This window comes from Balaenoptera borealis (genome assembly GCF_965194805.1).
Source record: "Balaenoptera borealis genome assembly, chromosome: 18".
Classification (NCBI taxonomy): domain Eukaryota; kingdom Metazoa; phylum Chordata; class Mammalia; order Artiodactyla; family Balaenopteridae; genus Balaenoptera; species Balaenoptera borealis.
The window spans coordinates 14,459,551-14,482,318 of record NC_138877.1 but is presented as its reverse complement, the minus strand read 5'-3'; the positions used below and the strand labels follow the sequence as shown (position 1 = coordinate 14,482,318).

General features: G+C 37.5%; 1 protein-coding gene across 2 annotated transcripts in view; it reads left to right on the top strand.

Moving 5' to 3' along the window:
- The first annotated feature begins 2,977 nt into the window (after positions 1-2,977).
- TRPC4 (transient receptor potential cation channel subfamily C member 4) overlaps positions 2,978-22,768 on the top strand; it is a 168,284-nt gene continuing 148,493 nt past the window's right edge. The window contains exon 1 of one of the 2 annotated variants that reach the window (XM_082365313.1): positions 2,978-5,188. The gene's annotated coding sequence lies outside the window, so the exon portion shown is untranslated. Of the gene's footprint in view, positions 6,443-22,768 lie in introns of both variants that reach the window. The other variant, XM_082365312.1, reaches the window with a different exon arrangement.

The following is a 22,768-nucleotide window of genomic DNA, read 5'->3' as shown; positions in this document are numbered from 1 at the left end:
GGCTGCTGCAAACTTCCTGGTGCTGGAATCCTTTGTTCCTGCAGCTGTCACAACGTTCCTGTAAACCTCTAACAAGACACAGATTATTTTCTGTTATGCAATGTTCATCTCTATATGAATTGGAAGGTGTTATAACTTTAAAGATCAAGACTGTGAGGCAGAGCCTTGAGAATGGGCTCTCATGTATATTTCAGGCTATGGGCCACATTCTTTCACAAAGGTGCAGAGCCAGCATGACTGAGACAGGCAACAGAGCACAAGGGTTAGAGCTAAAGGAATAGATCCAATATGGAGTCAGGTTTGTTCTTCTCTGTTACAAGAGTAGTTAATGAAGGTGAACTGTACGCCGTGAAAATGTTTCCAGGTTAGGGTGGAGAACACAGAAGTTCTGGGATAAGTAGTGCGCTTGGGATAGGAGTCTGCTACGTACCATATGTGATGGAGTGCTAGGCTGAGGGTAGGAGGGTAAACAATTATCCATCTTAAGGGCAGCAGAGCCTCATTCGTTGATGGGTACTGATAATGCTGACATCAGTTAATTATTGAGCCTGTATATGTGCTCATCCCTGCTACTATCATTTTACAGGTATTAGTTCGTGTCATCCGGACAATTATGGCTTTCACTGGCCGTACCCATCTAGACATTGGGAACTGATGGGGGAGCTAGCCAACACCATCCTTCCAGCTGTGGTATTTAGTAACTGACCAACTCCAAAAAGGATAGGGAATGAGAAAAAAGGAAATTTGGGACTAATTCATAAAAATGGAGGTATCAGTAGAAGAGTAGATAGCTCAGAAAGAGGCATTGGCAAAAGAATCTGGTTTATAATAAAGGTGACATTATCAACCAGTGTGGAAAGAAAGAAGTTGTTCATGAATTGCCAGTTACAGTAAATAGTTCTGGTTCCCTATTTTGTCAGAGAGAAACATTAGATCTTCACTAAATAATGCATGCTAAAATAATTCCCATATATGTTAGAATTCAATGTAATAAAATGAATAGGCAAAATCTACATATTGTATATGCTGTGTTGATAATTGCCATAAGTGCTTTACATATAAAAATGCTTTGGTCCTCATAACAAGTTCCTATGAGGTAGGAACAATGATTTCACTCTTTCACAGGTAAGAAAACCAGCGTGGAGAGAGGTTAAGTAACACTGTCCAAGGTCACACAGCTTATCTGTTCCAATAGCCATCTCAGACTTAACATGTCCACAAGCAAATTCCTAATCTTCTTTCTAAAAAAATAACATATACCATCCTCTATCATCTCCATCTCACAACATTATTTACTTAGAGTCATCTAGTTACTCAAGTCAAAAATCTCATAGCCATCTTTAACTCTTCTTACAACACGCACACAAGCATTTTGGAAAATGCGAGTGGATCTAAGTTGGTCCACACCCTATTTCCTAGCTTATTTCATCTCCTAAGTGGTCTCCCTGCTCCCACCCTTGTTTTTCCACAGTCTATTCTCACTGAAGCAGCCAGAATAATCCCTTAAAACATAAATCAGATCAGGTTACTCCTCTACCTGAAGATTGCTCCCCAGTGAATCCCCATAGCCAGCTCTCCAACCTTCAAGTCTTTGCTCAAATGTCTCCATAATAATGAAGGCTATCCTGACAATATGTCTAAAATTGTGACCCACCATCACCATCTGCCCCCACCAGCACTTCTAATCCCCATATTTCACTCTTTTAATCCCTCTCTAATATCACATATAATTTATTTAATATACTTATTATTTTTTGTTTGTCTTCCCTAAAGTATAAGTTCTGCACGGGCATGATCTTATCTGTTTCATTCACAGATGTATGCTAAGCACCTAGCACAGTGCTTCACCCTTAATACAGACTCCATAAATATTTGTTGAATGAATGTTGGGACTAGGACTTCAAACGTAGGCAGCATGAGTCTGGAGTCCATAAAATTAATGACTAAGCAGCTCCAGAAAAATAAAATTATTTTTTAAAATGTTCAAAAAATCGGTGAACATGGGAAGGGAAAAGGCTTTAGGAATACTAAAGTACTAAAAGAAATTATTCAGGAAAAAATGTGACAGTTAAAAGTATATAAGAATTAAACCGTTTTAAAAATATAACGTTATCCAAGATGTTAGCAATAAGTAAAAACGAGAAATATCTACTATACATGTGGTAATCTATTACAAATCAAATGGGGAAAAAAAACCTTCAAACCCCTGTAAGTATTAAAAAGATATATAAACTCACAAGAAAAGAAACAAATAGAAAAGCATAATATATAGAAATTCACATTGTCTAATAATACAACTCATTACACTGAGGTGTCACTTTTAAAAAATAGGAAGTCAGCAAAAATACAGAAAGAAAAGAGGGAAAAAAGACTACGTATACCCTGTGTTGATGAGGGCTCAATAAATCATATATAACATCTATCATGAGCTTTAAGATATTCCTGCATTTTGATACAGTGGCTCTATTTCTAAAAATCTACTCTGAGGACGTAATCGGATGTGTAGAGAAAAGTATGCGTACAAAGGCTTTCATCAAAGTCTCAGAATAAGGAATAATACTGTAAAAACAAACCATACTTTCCAGACTTGAGAAATACTTAAGTATTTCATGCAAATGTATAGTAATCCATTAAAATGAATGTTTTTGAAGAAAACTTGGAAACATAGAAAATAACTTTTTTTTAAAGGCGGGTAAACAGTTACGATGATAGCATGGTCTATGATGGTTGGATCAAAGCCTAGTTACAACTGGAGGATGCAAAAACCTAGAGCAGGGGTTACAGTCTATTAGGCAAGCTGATCAGACCCTTCAGTGAAGGGCCTTGGGTGAGCCTAGTGCCAAATCATGGAGACTCCTGGTCACATAGGCAGAAAGGTCACTTGGGCTTCAAAGACAATGCTAACTTATTTCCCAGATTTCCCTAAGGTAAGTAAAGGCAATTATCATGTAATGATGATGATGATGGCATCATTATATATATATGTAAAATCACATATATATGTATATCACATAAAATCCTGATAGTGACACATGTAAAAAAATAAATTTTCCAAATACCTTTTCCGATAACCTCTCTTTGTGATTGCCTTTAAGTCCGAGATACAGCAGCTTTGGAAGAAAGTTCTTCACATGTTACTAATCAACTCCAAAGTGGAAGAATAATTTTTAGAAAGAAGTTGAAAGTTCCTGAAACAATTGTAATTCCAATTCCATGATACATTTTAGCTATGAATAAATAGGCATTGCAGAGAATAATTTCACCTCTATCATTTCTGGGGTCACTCAATTATCTCTTGCTAATTTCAAAATGAGCACTTTCTTGTTTTTCTGACTAAGATACTAAAAAGAAATTTCAAGTAACCATTTGACCTTTTATTGTAAATTTCTGTGACTTCAGTGAATTGCATTTTAAGTGGAATGCCAGTTTGTGGAATGATGTCATGTTTGTATTTTAAAATTTATACAAAAGCAAATTGTCCTTCTATTGCTAATGACTGTAGAATACACAGTTCAGTGTTGTTTAAATAGAGATTTCAAATAACTTTCTTGTAATCGTTAATCATTTTAGCAGGTGGCATGAGGTCAGCAATCAATAAGCACGTGAAAGTGTTGCAAATGAGGCTCAGGGATCAATAGAACATTCCTCTTCCCATGGAAACACAGCCTACTCAGATGGTTGTCCTCGCTGTTCCTTTCTGTTTTGTATTTATGGTAGATTCACAGGCACATTTTTTATGGAAAAACTGCCAAATTAGGGAAATTGACAAAATGCGTCTCACCAACATCATGACAGAGATGGCATTTGTTATAAAGAACATATCCTGAGAGAGGCCGGAGCAGGCATATAATTTGGTACAGAGGCTAAGGTTGCAAAGGAAAGTTCTCAGCCTTTAATGGGGATGTGTCGTCACTGATCCACTTTCTTTTGCATGTATTTTTAAATGTATTACAAAGGCATACACTCATCTTAGTATGTGGAATTCTGTTACGGGTTTATTTTAAAAGACACACACTTAAATATGTAGGCTTTTGTTTATCAGGCTGAGACAAAATATTACCTTAATAAACTTCAGCTTCACTTTTGTTTCTTAGGCATTAAAACATTTTAATTACTGATAATTAATGGGAATATGAGTTGTTTCATGAAAAAATACAAAAATATTTACTGCTCCATTGCATAAAATAGATTTTCATATATACTGTCCTCCCCCTCCCTTGTTAGGCAGAAAGTAGATTTGTATTTATTATAAAGTTCATTACCGTGTCTACAGATACATGTGTTCCTGCATATTTCATAAATGTCATTGTTTAACATAAAACATTTTACAAACTGTTTAAAAATGTTAAAGTACTTTTGTGGTAAAGAAGTAAAAAGAGAGAGATTCGAGGAAAGAAAGGAATCCCTTTGTTGTTTGCGCCTTTAATTATTTTCTGGAGAGATATTATAGGAACCACATTTGCTTCTGTGTACCTCAGTATCTGTAGGAGATGACCTAGAAATTTACAACAGGGGTCAAGCCTGGGCTTGAGATAAACCCATGAGAAGAGCCGTAAGCTAGAGAGAAAGAAAAGTTTAGAAATAAGAAAAGTGATTTTTTAAAAAAAGCAGCATGCACATCGCCCCAGGGGGTGATCTCTAGCAATATCCTCTTTACTCATGTAAGTACTCAAAAAGAAAAAGAAAACAAACAAGCAAAAAACCCCTCAACTCTTGTGAACTTAGGAGGAAAATATAAAAGACAGCCAAGAAGGAAATTCTCTAATGTTGCACTTTGGAGTCTGCGTAGGGGTCCCGCCTATCCTTGACTCCCTTGGGGGAATATTTCCTGGGCAGAAACTGGTCCTCCCCGCAGTCGCCAGAGCACTGATTCCCAGAAGGTGTAACGACGCGTGTGGCTGGGACAGGGAGAAAGGGTTGCCACTCATCTGTTGCACAAGCGCGAAGCTGGAGCAGGCATCTGCTGGGACGCAACGGGCGACCAGCAGCACACCCCAGGGCTTTTGGAAGATAGTAGGAATCAAGTAGAACCCGAGGGTGTCAAGTCGGGTAATCGCTAATCGCTAGCTAAGATTCCGCGTGGACGCCACTCTCTGTCTTACAAATGGACTCTCCAGTCCCTGGGTCGTGACCAACCAAGCCTCCGTGAGTGACAAGCTGGGAATCACCGCGTCGCAGTGGCAAGCAAGTAAGTTATTGCCAACTTTGCCGATATATATCATTTTCCTCTAAACACTTTGATTTTATTCTCAGGTGTGACCATTAAAGTGATTGCCAAAAGATAACTTTTATCCTGAAATCTCAGTACGCTGATGGGAGCATCTCTCTCTCTCTGTCTCTGTCTCTGTCTCTGTCTCTCAATACATCCCACCTGAAGCCACCGAACTTCGCGCTCCTAGGCTGGTGCGCGTTTGGGGTTTTAGTTAATATTTGGAAACTTACTGATTTCCTATGCCTGTTGCAAAGCCAGAGCTGGATGAGGGTAGGTGGAATGCTGCCTCGTCATTTATTCATTGCGACTGTCTCCATTGTTGACACTAGTAGCAAGCCGCAGACGCCTGCTCTTGCAGGGGAAGTCTGACACCTTGAGGACGGGAGAGCGGGTGCCGGGACCCCAGAAGAGCCAGAGTGGGAGAAGCGTTGAGAGTTACGGGGTGAAGGTGGCGGTTACTTTTTCAAGTCAGGCGACCTGCCGCCCGGGGGCTTGTTTACTAGGGTGGGAGCAGGGTGCGCAGAAGCCGGGTCCTGACGCCAACTGGAGTCGCGCAGCCTGCAGAGCTCGCCCGGAGCCTGGAGGTGTGTCTGGCTCGCCTCCAGGATCACTGGGTGGGTTCTGGCCACCGACCGGGCTGGATGACCGCTGGTTCGTGGTGAGCTCGCCTGTCCCCAAACACTTGGCTCACCCCAAACATTTGGCCCCGGGAGGCGGAGGGTATTCCTGGGCAGCCGAGCCGGGGTCCCGCCCTCGCGCGGGTCCCATCCACCGCCAGGCAGAGCGGTGCGTGGGACGCGCATCTTCGCGAGCGGTCCCCTCCGAACCCGGTCTGTGCGGACCTCGAGTCAGGAAGCCGGCGGAGATGGAGGGAGGGGTGCCTTCCTCTGGGTTCATCGGCTGACAGCCGTGGGAACGCTAACTTTATCCGGAGGGGTCCGTAAGGGCGGGGGTGGGCGAGGTTCTCCTCCCCCGGAGCTCACCTCCCCCGCCAGGGCCTCCCCTCGCCCGCCTCCCATGGCATCACTCTCGTAGCATCCTCACTCCGCCCAGTTCGGTGCCAGCTGCGTGGGCTCCAGCTTCGTGCGTTTTCCTTGGAATGCTCCAAAACTCGGCGGAGACTAAGGAAATCCCGCTGGAATTTGCCGGGCGTGCTCTCACCCGGCAAAAGCACCCGCGCCGCCGACCTTGACTCGATCCCTCTTCAGCCAGAAGATTGCAACTTTGCAGGTAAAGAGGGTGTCGCCTCAGAGCTCCATTTGCCCCGAGCTATACCTCGCCTGCTGTCTGGGATCTCGGTTAAGTTTCTCAAGCTGCCTGGGAAGCCGGCTCTCTCTTGGAAGGCAGACATCCCTGGGGGGTTACGAGTTCAAGAGGCTCCGGCTGCACGGTTTCTCTTTAAGGCTTGGGACTGGGTCCGTGAAGCTTTCTGTGGTGGACCCGGGCTGAGCTGGAGTTCTCAGCCTTTCACCGCAGCCGGCTTTAAAGCAGGGGAGAGGGCAAAGCGTGAACCCCCAGTGTGACTTATATGGTACTCAAAGCAGCAGCAGCCACGACATGGAGCTGGGAAAGAAGGCTGTTTTTAGCCTTTTATGCATTTAGGGAAAATGGAGATCTTGGTGGCCCCTGGGCGTATATAAGTGAGCCCTTAGATTCTGGTACCTAAACTGGGGTAGTGAAGAAAGGATAGTTATCAATATCCTGTCGATCAATTATACTCTGCGTCATTTTCATTCTCCATCAAAAAACAGAAACACTTATCCGTGTCGCTGGACCCAGGCTAGGGATTCCTAGTTTGCTTGGCAACTGAAATTCCAACTAAGCCAATGACCCTGTTTGCTACTTGGCTGAATCACTGACGTTTGCTGCACAACTTGTTGTTCTAGCTGAGAACTCAGCTGCCTTTTGTGATGAGGTAACTAGAGAATACTGGAAGGGGATGGACGGTTGGGAGAGATTGAGACAAGGGAGCTCCCGTGTCTTGTCTGTATTCACTATGCTGTATCCACTACGGTGTAATCCTGTTCACATGGTTTCTTAGGGTGGCCCTTCGCGGTTAATATCCACAGGGGAAAAATGCAGCAGGTCGCTTACTCTGAGTAAGCACCAAGCCAAGGGAGCAGGAAGAGACAGAAGCAAGTTTTACTTGTTTTATTAAAAGGAAATTTAAAACAGACTTGTAACACTGAAAAAAAAAATTCCATTCTCATATACTTTCTGGATTTCCTATTACGGTAATTACTGCACAAAACGTATTACAAATTCTTTAAGAGAAAAGGTTAGCTAGAGTTTGTTGTGTTTGTTTTGTTTTTTTTAAATTCTGAATTAGGGAGAGTAAGAGTGGGTGGATATGTTAAAACATTGAAATCGTCATCACTGTGTTATGGTTGGCTATTTAAACTTAGATTTGTAATACCTACTTCTGTTTACCCGGACAGTAGACCAAGAAACACCTCTCTTTTAAGTATGGAAGGCAAAGAATCAATAAGATAAAGGGATAACTAGCAGTTCTAATATTAGAATCAAAATTTAGTAAGATATTGCTAAAGAAGCACTTTAAAAACTATATTTATAAATTAATGCAGTTAATGCAAATCAGTATGTTGGTAGAAGTTAAATTGGCTTTATCAAAGTATTTTATGCAAATGTCTTGAATTAATGGATGGTTAGTACAGGTAGAAAGAAAGCAAGCACTTTCATTGTTCATGAATGAGACCACAGAGCTGGAGACCCTTTCAGTAGAGCTGATCAGAGCTCAGCTACCCTGCTAAGCTTGCCGTTGTGGAGTGAAGTGCCAAGAAATTTACACACAAGGAGAAGTACTAACAGGTTAATGAAATTGATACATAAGATGTACTTAATATTCATTGAGTGAATGAATATATAGTTAGGTAGGCAGACAGTTTAAGGCATAGCAAGAAGATTTTTAATTGCAAATTTAGAAAAGTTCTTCCACTTAGGTAAGAGCTTAAAGGAACATGGGCATTCATCAAAGCATAATCTATCTCAGCTTAACAGATAAAAGAAACATGTCTCTTTAGTAAATCCTGTCAAATATTAACTCTGAAAATCTTGGGTTTTGAAAAGTAAGTTTCAGTTTACTTGCTTAATGGTCATTCTCACAGATATAAGAGGTGGAATAAATTTTCCATTACTTATAAGCTTTAACATTTTGTAATTTTTACATTATTTATTTTTCTGTGGCAGTTATTCCTGTAAAGTCAAGTTCAAAATGCAAAGAGAAAACCTTGAGAAAATTAAAGTTCTATATGAATTTTATGGCCACTTTGATTATTAAAATGGTAAGACATCAAATAACTTTCCACATAAGATAACTTTTATTAACTCATACTTTATATAAGTAGGAAACACCAGACATTGCTTTTATTCTTTCTGATTAGGGGAATTTGAATATCGTGTTCAGTACATACATTTCAAACTTTTAAACTTAAACCCTATTATAAATGTGATAAATTACTATTGAAGTATAATAATAACCTCTAGAGATGCACTGATTAACCCCACTGAATTGAAAATAGTTTCACAAATATATTGTAGAAAATATTGTCATAGTTTTATGCCTGTGTGTTTAATTGCCAGGATAATTTATGGCAATTCAGATTATCCACATTATATTTAGCAACTGAAAACTGACAATCTGCCTTTTCTAATTAATTCATATATTGGAACAAAAATAAAGACATGCATACTTTTGTTCAGTAGTTAATATTGTGAATATCAGTGCTCCAAGAGATAAAGGATTTTGTAAATAAAGATATAGAAGAAATGCTAAACACTAGCTAGGAAAGTAAAACTGTGGACTGAATATTTTCTTATGAAAATGTGCCTGGTTTATTTTTAAAAACAAGCTAGACGAAGGGAAATATAATAAACTATTAACTTTTCTTTTTTCAAAATCATAATTGCTGAACACTTTATGAGATCAGATTCTAATGTGCATCTTTTCCTCCCACGTTGTACTGTCTGGGCCAAACTGAAACTAGTTTACTCACCTCTTTAATATCTATGGAAAACCCACCATAAGCATTTTGGTTTTTATTAAAAATGATGAAGAGACATCTCAGAACAAAAACCTTGTCTTTTCACCTAATTTATGCTTCATCATGCCTCACAACACATACTCATACCAAATAAACATTAAAACTTGTTAATTCAACCCACCTTAAATTGGACATTTGCTTCTATCTAGTTGTGATGAAAAACTGCTTTAGAACTATCTTTCTTCTCCTTATGTTTTCTAGTTCTAATCCTCCAAGATGCATTGAGACCTTAATATTTTAAGAGATTTGAGAATATTTTGATCAGGGATGTAATATCATAGCTGTATCTTTTTAATCAGTACAAATATAGACCTGATCTCTGAGAACATTAGTACTACCAAAATACGCTAGGATGAAAAAATACATATAGGAGAAGAAGCTCTTCATTTGTGAAACTGAAAATTAAAGACACATGCATTGAAAATGTATCAATTTAAAACTACATTGTTCCATGAACTATTCAGTAAATGTACTGACATACTTAAATTTTTAAAAAATCTCAGTGATCCCTCTGAAAGTTCAGTTTCACTTAAACAGGTTATAAAAGAGAGACAATAGTTTCAGTACTTGATCTTTTCTTTTAACTGATATCCCATTAATATTAGTGTATGTTTTGTCAATCCTTATAAAAATGTTTCCTTTGAAACACAGCAGTGTCACTGAGTAACGGCTTCTTGAGAAGCAACAGACGACACATGGGCACAGTTTTATTCATAAAATTAGAAATGTTAAGTAAAACGTTAATTTAAAAACGTGGCTTGATGGCTTTATCTAGCACACTGCATTCTTTTTCAGAAATGGCAAGTGAAATGTAATGAATCAGATGTGCATTCGTTACACTCTGCCTGTAGTTTGCTATGTTTTTGAAATCTGTTGAAAAAGTTACCATAAGTCATTCCTTGAACAAATATTATCAAGAGTAAATTTTACTTAAGACCGGAAAACAGGAACTATTATGAAAAAGGAAAGGAGGAAAAAGAGAGAGGGGGCCATTATTTATGGGTACTTAAGGTATGCCAGGAGCTATGCTAGAAACTTAGAAAAAAATTTTTTTTCTCACGTTTATCTTCACATCTAGCCTAACACTAAGGTATTATTACTACCTTTTAAAGAATCTGAAAAGACTAAATTACTAAAAAAAAAAAAAAAAAAAAAATCACAAAGTTGCTTTATGGTAGAGTCAGGATTTGAACCCATGTCTACTTGAGTCTAAAGCCAATACTCTTTTTTTTTTTTTAACGTTATCGATTAACTTTTTTTTTTTTTTTAAGTTTAATTTTTATTTATTTATTTATTTTTGGTTGTGTTGGGTCTTCGTTTCTGTGCGAGGGGTTTCTCCAGTTGTGGCAAGTGGGGGCCACTCTTCATCGCGGTGCACAGGCCTCCCATTATCGCGGCCTCTCTTGTTGCGGAGCACAGGCTCCAGACGCGCAGGCTCAGTAGTTGTGGCTCACGGGCCTAGTTGCTCCGCGGCATGTGGGATCTTCCCAGACCAGGGCTCGAACCCGTGTCCCCTGCATTGGCAGGCAGATTCTCAACCACTGCGCCACCAGGGAAGCCCTAAAGCCAATACTCTTTTTACTTGATTCTTATGGTCTCCAAAATAAAATTAGTAATCTTTTAACAAGATCCATAAACTCATTGGATTCTTGCAGCCATTTATTGCTTTAATTTTTCAAATGTTATAACACTGGGACATAATTATGAGGCTAGACCCCCATTATGAGGCTAGAATTTGAAACAATACTCTTTTTTTAAAAAAAATTGTTTATTTATTTATTTACTTATGGCTGTGTTGGGTCTTCGTTTCTGTGCGAGGGCTTTCTCTAGTTGCAGCGAGCGGGGGCCACTCTTCATCGCGGTGCGCGGACCTCTCACTATCGCGGCCTCTCTTGTTGCGGAGCACAGGCTCCAGACGCGCAGGCTCAGTAGTTGTGGCTCACGGGCCTAGTTGCTCCGCGGCATGTGGTATCTTCCCAGACCAGGGCTCGAACCTATGTCCCCTGCATTGGCAGGCAGATTCTCAACCACTGCGCCACCAGGGAAGCCCCTGAAACAATACTCTTAAGTAAAGCTCCATGGGTTTGGAAGCAGAGGCAGGAGATGAGCTACTCAGCTCAGGCTAGTTTCTTAAAATTATTTCCTTTCTTACTCTCGAATCTAAATGTAACATACACGTGGAAAGAAAAAAAGGCTTATTTTCATGGATAGCACTCAAGGTAATACATTTTAAAATAGTCATGAGATTATAATTTCTAAATAAAAAATTGTCATTCAGAACTTTAGAACATCTGCAGGCTGTTGATAAAATGTCATTGTACAAAACACAGTCATGTTAAGACAGGTTTATATTGCACCTTATCAGTGTTATATGAAATTTCTAGACAAGTGTTTGTTTTGTTTTCATTTTAATTTCTTAATTATTTTGCATGTCCCTTGGTACTTAATGAGGGGAACGCTCTCTCATGCATCCCAGAAGATATCTGTCAGCTGGTGGCACATTTTAACAAACTTGCCATGGGTTTTGTTTTTTAAACCTACACCTGAATTTAAAGCCAATGTGCTTAAATCCAAAAACCTATTGATGTCAAAATTGAGGAAATAACTTTTTTGAATATATGTCATACCATTACAAAAATTAGCACTGAAGTGATATCCATTCAGTAGATATTGTTTGAATATTAGTAAATGAATAATTGAATAAACAGATGAGTGACTCACAAATGAGACCTTCATCTTCGCATTTGCTGGCAAAGCTCCGTCTGTACAGAATAACTTTTCCCTTATTGCTTCCTGTCAAAATGTCTCCAGGTACCAAAACCTAGCTCAATATCACTGTCTCCTTGAAAGTTTCCTTTATGTCTCCAGGTGTCGCGCATATAAACACAAGCAAAACCCTTGTTATATTCTGCCTTGCAGATGGGTAGAGGTATATCTCCTGAACTAGACAGTAAACTCCTTTAAGAAACCCAGAGAATGCTCAGAAAATGTGTGAGTTTTTAAGTGACTTAGACTGACAAAAATATTATGCTTTTGCAATTAAGCATACTTAATTTATTTCAGTTTTATAATTCCATTGCTGAATTGTGAGCATATTTATTTAACTAATGAAGCCATTATAATGATAACTTTGCACTTATGTGATATAGTGAGTACCATATTACTTCCTATGTTATAAACATAACCCGCCATTATTCAATGGACATAACTTTAAGTCAACTAGTGACTCTATAATGCTCATTTTCACAGGATTTATATAACCAATTATATTATTAATGTGCTTTAGTTTAAGTGGTGCTGTGCTGAAATTCTTAGGAGGGAGTTTTAGTTCTATTACACCATGAGAAGTGTGATTAGAGTTGAAAGAGGACAAAACAAGTATTTCTCAGGAATACCTACTGAACTAAAGAAAGTCAGAGACTTCTTTGGTGTGATTAGATTTGGTAAATTAAGCTAAAAATTCATGTCAAAACCTTGACAGTATATGATGTCCAACTGTGGGTGGCATGAGCTTTTATTTTTTGGAGGGTGGTTGGTGTATCTTTAGTCTTTTTATTCTACTTCATTAAGAGTAAAATTCTTACAAACGAAAGTTTATGAACAGTGTTCAGGTACTCTGCTACACTTTTAATATATTTTACCTCTAAATGATAGTGGAGAAACAACACAATTGTGTAAGCTAGTGCCCTGTGCATACCAGGATAATAGTTCATAGCTCATTGGATCATAATTTTCATTTTCACAGAATTAGGATAATCAGTGTTCAACATATGCTTTTTGAATGGGTGAATGGAATAAATGAATGCACGGGTGATTGTTGTCAGCTGCTATGCTCAACCTCTGTATTTTAATATGCTGTTCTTTCAAGGAGCTGGTCACATACCAATATGAATCCCCCCAAATATGATGGAAGGATGAAAGGACAGGCATGATGCATAGTGTACACTGAGTGAGGATGGAGAATCCATCATGCTTTATATATAATCATCCCTACTGTTTGTGAAGCATGGGTATCATTTTATGTAAAGATCTCTTTACATAAAATCTTTAAGCTGTATACCCTGAAGATCACATTGACGGCTACACTTTAAATGAATTCTCTTCTGTGATAGTTGTAGTTTGACAAGCAATGTTGGGATTCGTTTAACTGTGTGGAAATATACATATATATATATATTTGCATTTAAACATATACCAGCCCTTAAAACCTGCATTTAAATTCATTAATTAAGCATAAATTATATATATCTCCATCTGTATGTACTGTATATGTATATATGTAAACCTGTACATATAGCTATATATAATGCTATATAAATAGTACAGAATGATAAAGAGTGGGAGATTGCTCCTGGGGGTGAGTTCTTAAGATGATGCTTACAGAGTAATTATCAGAGACAGGGAGATACAAATTGTTAGCAAAGAGGGTAAAGTAGCCTATAAAAGACAACAGAAGTTTTTTGCCAATGTATTAGTGTCCCTGTAGAAATGTTAGATATGTAATGAATGACTTGGAAGTTCATCTAATTCAGAAGTCTTTTTTTAAGCAAATGCTCAAATCCTACCAAATGATTTTTTAAAATACTATATACATATATGATACATATACACACATATAGAATGCTTCATGAAGGACTTATTTAATGCATGGCAATCACTCTACTAGATGCTGAGCATACAGAGAGGCACATATTACCTTTTTGTTTAAGATTTCCAAAGAGGATTCTCATAAGCCTCTTAACTTGTTCTAGTGTCCCCTCTTATCTTGTAGATGTTTTGCTGTTGTATTGTCACCTGATCTCTTCTCATAGAAATAGAAAACTTATTAAGAAAATAACAAGTCATGCTAAAATAAATATAGTCTATATTTGGAATTAAAAAAAAATAACATCAGGTCATGTTGGAAGAAATCCAAATGCATCTTCCTTGCCTCCAATTATTGTTTTCTATAAGAGTAAGGCTTAGAGTTTCCAACCAGAAATTTATGTTAAATTTAAATAGTATTATTGACACTGTTAAAGATGGTGCTTTCCTTTTATATATAGATATTACTGAATTACCATTCAAAGGTGATGTATTTTAGGAGATAAATTGTTTTCCAAAGTCTTGGTGGATTTATGGTGATACAGCCACATGTTGCCCAATGGCCCTTTGAACCAATGAAGCAAACCTAAGAGAAGAAGCCAGTTTTAGAGCTAGGGATATCTTGACCTGGATCCTCACCCCCTATCCCTTTGCCTTGGTACATAAAAAACTTTGGCTCAAGATATTCTTAGATGGGTGAACCCATCCTAGAATCATCTAAGAGTTCTCAGTATCCACTGTTAGTGTTTCTAGGAAGCTCTTCTGTCTAGAGCTGAGCATGTATTGAAGGCCTCGAAATAGGCCATCTACCTCATGGTCTTAAATATTGGGAACAAAAAGGGGAGTACACTGAACTACATTCATGTTTTTAGAATCATGTTTGGGGGAGTACATCCCTAGGACTATCCACTCTACCAGAAGTTTTTATTGTCTGAGAGTTATCATGTGAAATAATCAGAGTGCCTGTCTCTAAGCCTCTAATAGCCTCTACAATTAGAGAGAAAAAAATATTTTTAAAGAACACTCAAATATTCGGGTTATTATTGCTCTGTAGGATATTAAATAGCTTTGTATCTATAAAAAATAAAAAGATATGTCTCTCTGTATGTGCTGTATAAAAAGAAAATGTTGGCAGAAGGAAAAGACTTACTTGCTTATCTGGTTCATTTTAACCTCACAGCTTAACATTCTGATTTGTAACGTGCAAACTACTTAGAGAACTGAACCGTGTATTTTCATTTAGCACTCCAGCATATTCGTGGAACAGAGTGAACCAGCAAGTGATTTTGCCCTTTCGTGAATAAAAGAAGCCTTAATGAGAAAACATTTCATTATAATAGTGCTTATGATAAAGAATTTTTCCCAACATATAAAATATCAAAAAATTTAACCTGAAGAACAATAACTGCTTTTGTCAGTTGTACTTAACAGTGAATCACTAAAACCAGATCTTAAAACCTAACTTTCTAATCTTCTTAAATATTTTCTTACTAGTTATTACATTGTTATCATTGAAATATTGGGAACAATTAAATATGAAAATTACCACTTTTTTTCCAACAAATTGAGTATTTGAAATGATCCACTGTTGAATAACTTAGGTATATTTGAACCATATAACCTTGATTCGTTTCAGTTTATTTAAAGAGAGTTATTTGAAAACTGAACTACTATCTTATGAGTCAAGATCTTCTCATATATAAAAATATATAAGGATTATGTGTCAATTATTTAATGTGATTAAAGATAACCTCTGCTCATAGAATGCATCGGTATTCAATAGCTTCTAGGAGTGTTTCAGAGTCTGCCAGAATTTATTTTGATTTGAATCATAATGAAATGGATATACAGGTATAACAAAGACAGTGACAGCTCAAAGGGTTTCATATACCCTTCGGTTCACTTCCAGTGCAGCATTCAGTAATATCTACTGTTTGCACTCCATCCGTCCTCATATCTACAGATGAGCATCTTCAATTGTCTAATTGGTCCTGTGTTTAAGGCTGCTCCCTCATAGACGGGAGGCAGATGACAGAGAAATGGCCGTATAGGAACCAACATTCCCTGCTGCCTCTACCAGATCAGGGTACTTCCATATGTAGATGGCAAGTATGATGAACATTTATTTCTCTGAACATTTATAAAGTTGTGGTAAGGTTCTGCATTCATGGTGAAACTTAATTGCAACCTCTAATGAATCATGACTTCTGATAAAATACTCTTGTTAGTTTCCTTTCTTTAGGTTAGAGATAAAAGTTTCTTTCTAATATATTTAAGAAAATTTCATATCAAGAAGGACTTAAGCAAAGGATTTTAAGAAAGGAAATTTCACATTGTTACATTCTTTCTTGGTATACAAGGGGCACGTTTAAACTATCGTATTTAAGAAAAATGGTCAGTTGTATGCTCTGCTCCATTATGAGGGGAAAGTCATTACATGATGGTGCTGGGATTTCTGGCCATGTTTGTGTTTTACACTAAAATAAATGCTGACCATAATCATAAGGATAAATATTATATGAATTCACTATAAAGATCTATATGAATATTTTAAATGTCTCGTCTGAAATAACAAAACACTTAAGATATACTACTGATTCATTAATCATAACTACTCATTCATTTTAAAAAGAGTTTAACCCTTTAATTTTAATTCATACAGCAAATACTTTCAGTTTATTTTCTTAAAATTCACAGCAGTACTTTGAAAGTGTTTGCCAATTATTTGACATAATGTGTAAGACCAACCAATGCAAAACATTTACCTGACTATTGATGATCTATAGTCATCTTTCTTTCTTATCACAGAAGAAAGTGGAAATAAACTTGAGGGACAGTATATTGATCTTTTAAAAAATAAAATTTTATACACGCTGACATACATGCATTTGGTGGAAGGGTGGGCTGAGCTGGATAGATTTAATTTTTTAATTTTTTTCAAGAACAATTATAAATCTGTTTTATTTTTAAATTTTGGTTTTCTTTTTTATTTTTATAATTGCAGATTATAATGCCTTTAGATGCCCTCTGTTCCTTGTAGCACCGCCATGCCTCTGTGGGCAACCAAGATTTCTCTTCAGCATGTTTAGTGTCAGTATGTTGGCAAAAATTTTTCTCGGTTTTTGTTTGATTAAAAATGTTTTTATTTGATCTCACTTTTAAAGCTATTTCCATTGGTTATAGTATTCTAGATTAGAAATTATTTTCTTCCAGTACCTTATGCCACTCAATTGACTTTTGACTTCTATCATTTCTGCTGAAACGTCAGCCGTCAGTCTGATTGTGGCTCTTTTGAGGGCAATGTGTTCTTTGTTTTTGGTTGCTTTTATGTTTTCTTTTAGTCTTTTGTTTTCAGTAGCTTTACAATCATGTACCAAAGTGATCTCTTTGGATTTCTGCTGCTTGGCGTTTGGAACATTTCTTAAATATGGCTTGATATCAGTTTTGGAAAATTCTTGGTCATTATCTCTTCATAGGTAGTTTTGCACCTACTTTTTTTCCCCCTTAACACCTCCAGTTACACATTTTTTTTTTTCCTTTTTAGTCTGTGCCATATTTCTAGTATTCTTTTAATTCTTCTTTTAATGTATTTCCATACATTTTTGCTCTCTGTGCTGTAATCTGGATATTTTTAATAGCTTTATCTATCCTCTGGCAGGCAGATAAAATGGGAGTAAACATTTTACTCCAACCAGAACCTAAGCTGATGAGAGGCTAATTTCAGACTTTACAAGCCCATAAACCCCTGGTTGACCCCGTTGTTATAAGACCCCAGGGTCTGAGAACCTTGGCTATTTAATAGATCACTTCTCCTTGAAGGTTCCTGAATATGACTTTTTCCTCTGCATTTTTGCGAGATTGATGAATACTCTAAATTTCAGCAGCTTTCTGTTAAGTGTCTTACTTATTTTCCTGCAAAGCTTAAGATTTTAACAAATGCTTTGAGAAAATTGCTGCTGAGTGTGAGACTCACTTCCATCTGTCTCCCTTCTTACCAGGACATGAGAAATTTGTATTTGCCTTGGCAGATGCATTGAGGGGAAATGTGGTTTTTAGAAGGTCAGGTCATCTCTCTGTGGTTTCTCCCTAACTGAGATATTGGCTCCTCAAATCCTAGTCAGCTCTGCAACTCTTTTTTTTTTTAAGTTGATTTTTTTTAAAAAAATTATTTTATATTGGAGTACAGTTGATTTACAATGCTGTGTTAGTTTCAGGTAAACAGCAAAGTGATTCAGTTATACATATACATATATCCATTCTTTTTAAGATTCTTTTCCAATATAAGTTATTACAGAGTACTGAGTAGAGTTCCTTGTGCTATTCACTAGGTCCTTATTGATTATCTATCTTATATGTAGCAGTGTGTATATGTTAATCTCAACCTCCTAATTTATCCATCCCTGCCACCTTTCCCCTTTGGTAACCATAAGTTCGTTTTCTAAGTCTGTGAGTCTGTTTCTGTTTTGTAAATAAGTTCATTTGTATCATTTCTTTAGAGTCCACATATAAGTAATATCATATGATATTTGTCTTTCTCTGACTTGCTTCACTTAGTATGATAATTGGAACTCTTCTTTAGACAGAGATTTGTTTATTTGCTTGTTTGTTTATATTTACCCAGCTTTTCTAAACGTTGTCAGAAGGAATGTTAGTCCACTACATGCCATTCTATCATAGAAACACAAGTACTTCTTTTATATTTTGAATTTAATGCCAAAAAATTGAGTCAAAATGTTTAAAAGAAAGAAATTATACTTATATGGTATAGTATAGATACATAATTATACCCACAGAGAGATGAATATAGCAACTGCAAAGGAGTCCCGGAAAGTTTAAACTGCTTTTTTTATTAGCTCAGTAGTAACATTATTCTTGCAAAATGACCAAGTCTGTGACATTAGAACAACCATTTTAAACAATCATTTTAAAGCTATTTTGTATAAAATAATAAATTCTAAATAAAACCGTATTAATGTGGCTCAAATCAATTGTAATTAAGTTCCAACTAATAGCTCTTTCTTATTGAATAACAAACACACTATTAACTGAACAAAAAGTAGAGGCAATATAATGCGGCAGCAATTTGACCCCTTTGTCACTGAGGTGAGATTTTTTTTTTCAGGCCTGTGGTTTTCTGAGTAATCGTCATTTCTCCATTCGAAATCCATTATACAAGGATGGGAAAGTGTCATCGCTCACTGCTGTTTGTGTTAGTTTTAACTGTTATTGCTAAAATTGCCTAAGGCCTGAAATTTTTCCTTAATGGTGTTCTGCAGATGCGCCCAACACTATAGTAACCAGTTCATATAACTTAAGACGTCACCCGAACCTACCTATGAGATATTATCTCTGAATTTTTCATCAGTATCATTCAGCATTTGATTAATATATCTGCTAGTTGTGTTCATATGATCCGAATCAGACCTTGTTTACCCTGAGATGTGCGCTATTGTCTTTTTTGAAAAAATATACATTGTAGTTTTATTCTGTGCAAAAGGGATTCAGAAGTGGATGAGGAAGATGCCATCTTCCCAATATAGACTGTACAGACCCATCATTAAGTCCAAACACAGCGTGGTCTCAGCTCCAGACTGACAAGTGAGTGCTAGGTTGTCAGTACGAACCTTCCAGGCATGGAGAACCTTAAGTTTTCTCCACAGCCCCTTCCAGGTTAATAAATGGCTTTAAGTATGATGAGGCCTTAGAGGAGGGTCTGGCTAAAGGACCATTGTGTTTGCTCAGCAGAGAGTGAGGAGTTAGATTAAATTCTATTTAATCTGGTTGGTCCTGTCCCAGTAGTGAGATGCATATTTCGTTTTTGATCTGACATTCCTAACCTGTCCCTCAGCCCACAGTCTGATGCCATGGCTGTAACCATGGTCCTGAACACCACATCTACCACCATGGAAAGGAGTTCATCTCAAGGTCAACAACAAGTACACCATCTCTGAGCTTCAGGAGAACCCACCCTAAAGCTGGACTTTCCTTCCAGTGGAACCTCTTGGCTACCAACCCTAGATTCATCCAAGTAGTTGTGTTTATCAATAGCTTGTTCCTTTTCACTCCTTAGTAGTATTTCATGGTATGGATGAAACACAGTTTTCATATTGGCTGGGACAACAAATGGACAAGCTGGAGGACCGCTGAGCTCCCTTGCCCACAGGGCTACCTTCCTATCCAGGACCTGAGCCTCCATAGTTGCACACCCAATCCTCTGCCCAGGAAGCCCATAGATTTCATCTGACTGTGGGAATCCAGGCCCATGCAGTGGGCTGTGATGGGACTTCAGTCAGTTTCCTGATATATCTGGAGGGAGGTAATCAGCCTTCCCCAAAAGCTGTGGGGTGTCATCTGGAGGACTTCGGGGTTATAACCTTTATCTAAGACAGTCCTTGAGGAAAGAGCAGATGTTTGGGATCTCTCAAACCCAACCCAGAGGACCACTTCCTTTCTACTCCACAGACCTGTAAAAAAGCAGATACTTTAGACCTGAATTCTTCATGACCTGAGTACTACTTTCTTTTTCTCCACATACCATGTAGATTTGCCAGAAAGCCATCATGCCTCTTTTCTCTTATTAGTACTAATGACCAAGAGCACCTGCTCACAGACGTGAAGGCTTTCTTGAATAAGGACTTCAAGATCAGTTGTCTCCTAACTGGACCTGCATTTACATAGATTACGGAATGGGAGGTGGGTGTAAAATTGGAGGGGTCTACCGTGCTCTACTTCTGGTCTTCTTGGTGAAGACCTCAAGGCCCATCCATCTCTGTATGTTTTGACATGCCCTGTAGTAAGACCAAGTGCTTTTACAAACAAGAACGGTGTGGACAAAGGCAGAATGCAGGAACCTGAATACCTCTCCCTTTCATACACCCCTGTCTACCCCAGCCTCCTCTTCTGCTATCTCTGTCTGCCACCGTGCTCCATGGATGATGCCATGATTGCAGTTTGCATATTAAAGGCTTTTCTATTGAAGTGTTTTGATGGCCAAAAAAATTTATACTGTGAATATACATATTTTTTATAAATATCAATTTTGAGACACAATTCTGTAACTGCATAATTACAAACTCTCAGGACTGAAATCCTCTTGGAGCCATGAAGTCGCTCAGACTTTAACCGTACGGGTTCAACTTTCTTAAGTGTTTTGTGAAGAGCGACATGCCTAATACAATTTTTCTTGAAATCTTCTAGTCTCTTGCTTTGTGGTATCGCATTGGAGCTTAAAGTCACACTGCAGTTCCCCAAATACACAATTATCATGCTAAATAACTAGATGGCTTTTAATGATCCTGGGACCAGCTAAGAGTACGGGAAGTTTAAGGTGCTCTGATATTGGCTAGAATGAAGTTTTCCAACTTTTTTTCTGAAAGTAGTAGCAAAGTAACATGAGTTCACATTTAGTGAGTGATTAGGCTATGGCAGGCCCTAGGCTGATTGGTTTGCCTGCCTTATATTATTAGCCTCAGGACAACTATCATCATCCCCATTTTACAGACGAGGAAAATAAAGGCTTAGGTTGATTAAACAGCTTTCCCAGATCACACAATTATTATGTGGCATGGCCCTGAATTAAACCCAAACCTGACAAATTCCACAACATAGTTTCTTAGCAATTATGCTATAATATAATGCAAGTTTGAACTCTGAAACATTTTCTCAGTGTACCCACATGAATTACTGAACAGTCTCTAGTTTTCTGTTTATCAGTCTTAGCATGTATGACATCACGTTTCCAAGCCTTTTCAGGTTTTATAACACTTGCTAAAGTATTAACTTTTTAGGGACTGGATTTAAATCCAGTTGTACAATGTCTGGGAAAACAGTGTCCTTATTCCTTCCTTTTTAGTTCTAATCCATGTTTATCAATCTCAATTTTAGGAAGACTCACCAAATCTTTATCTTTTTTTCCTTTTCAAGTCTATTTTAAACAGGACTGTTCCAAGGTCTGCCTCTTGATTTATATTTTAACTTGTGTGTGTCTGTGTGTTTTTTTGATAGACACCATCTCTAACCACTAGAAACCATTCATTTGTTTTGCGTCACTATATTTTTGTCATTCTGAGAATGTAAGATAACTGAAATCATACAGTATTTGACCTTTGGAAATTGGCTTCTTTCACTCAGTATTAATGCTCTTGAGATGCATTGTATTGCGTGTAGCAATAGTTTTTTCCTTTTTATTGATGAGTAGTAGCCTATAGTGTGGATAAACCACACTCTACTTAACATCTGGATTATTTTCAGATTGTTACCATAACCAACAACACTGCTATAAACATTTGTGTACAGTTTTTTGTGTGAACATAAGTCTTCATTTATCTGGGATACATGCCCAGAGTGTAATTGTTGAGTCATATGCTAGTTGCACGTTTATTTTTTTAAGAAACTGCTAAACTATCTTTCTGAGTGACTGTACCATTTTGCACACTTAGCAGCAATGTATGAATGATCCAGTTTCTCCACATCCTTAACCGCAAAAGGATGTGGGAACGTAGGATAAGGTGACATCTGTACTTCAATGCCATTACTATTTTTTTATCCTAAAATTCAGCCATTCTTCTAGTAGTGATATCTCATTGTGGCATTAATTTGCATTCCTCCAATGGCTAATATCAGACATAATTATATGTGCTTATTTGCATCTGTATATAATCTTCCATGGAATGTCTCTTTATGTCTTTTGTGCATTATCTAATGTGTTTTTGTTCTTGTTTTGTTTTTCAAGGTTGAGATTTGAGAGTACTTTAAATGTCTATGTACTAGTCATTTATCTGATGTGGTTTGCAAGTATTTTCTTCACGTCTGTGGCTTGTCATTTCATCTCTTAAACAAATCATTTGCAGAGTGAAAGTTTTAAGTTTGATGAAATCCAGTGTATCATTTTTTTTCTTTTATAGCACCTTTC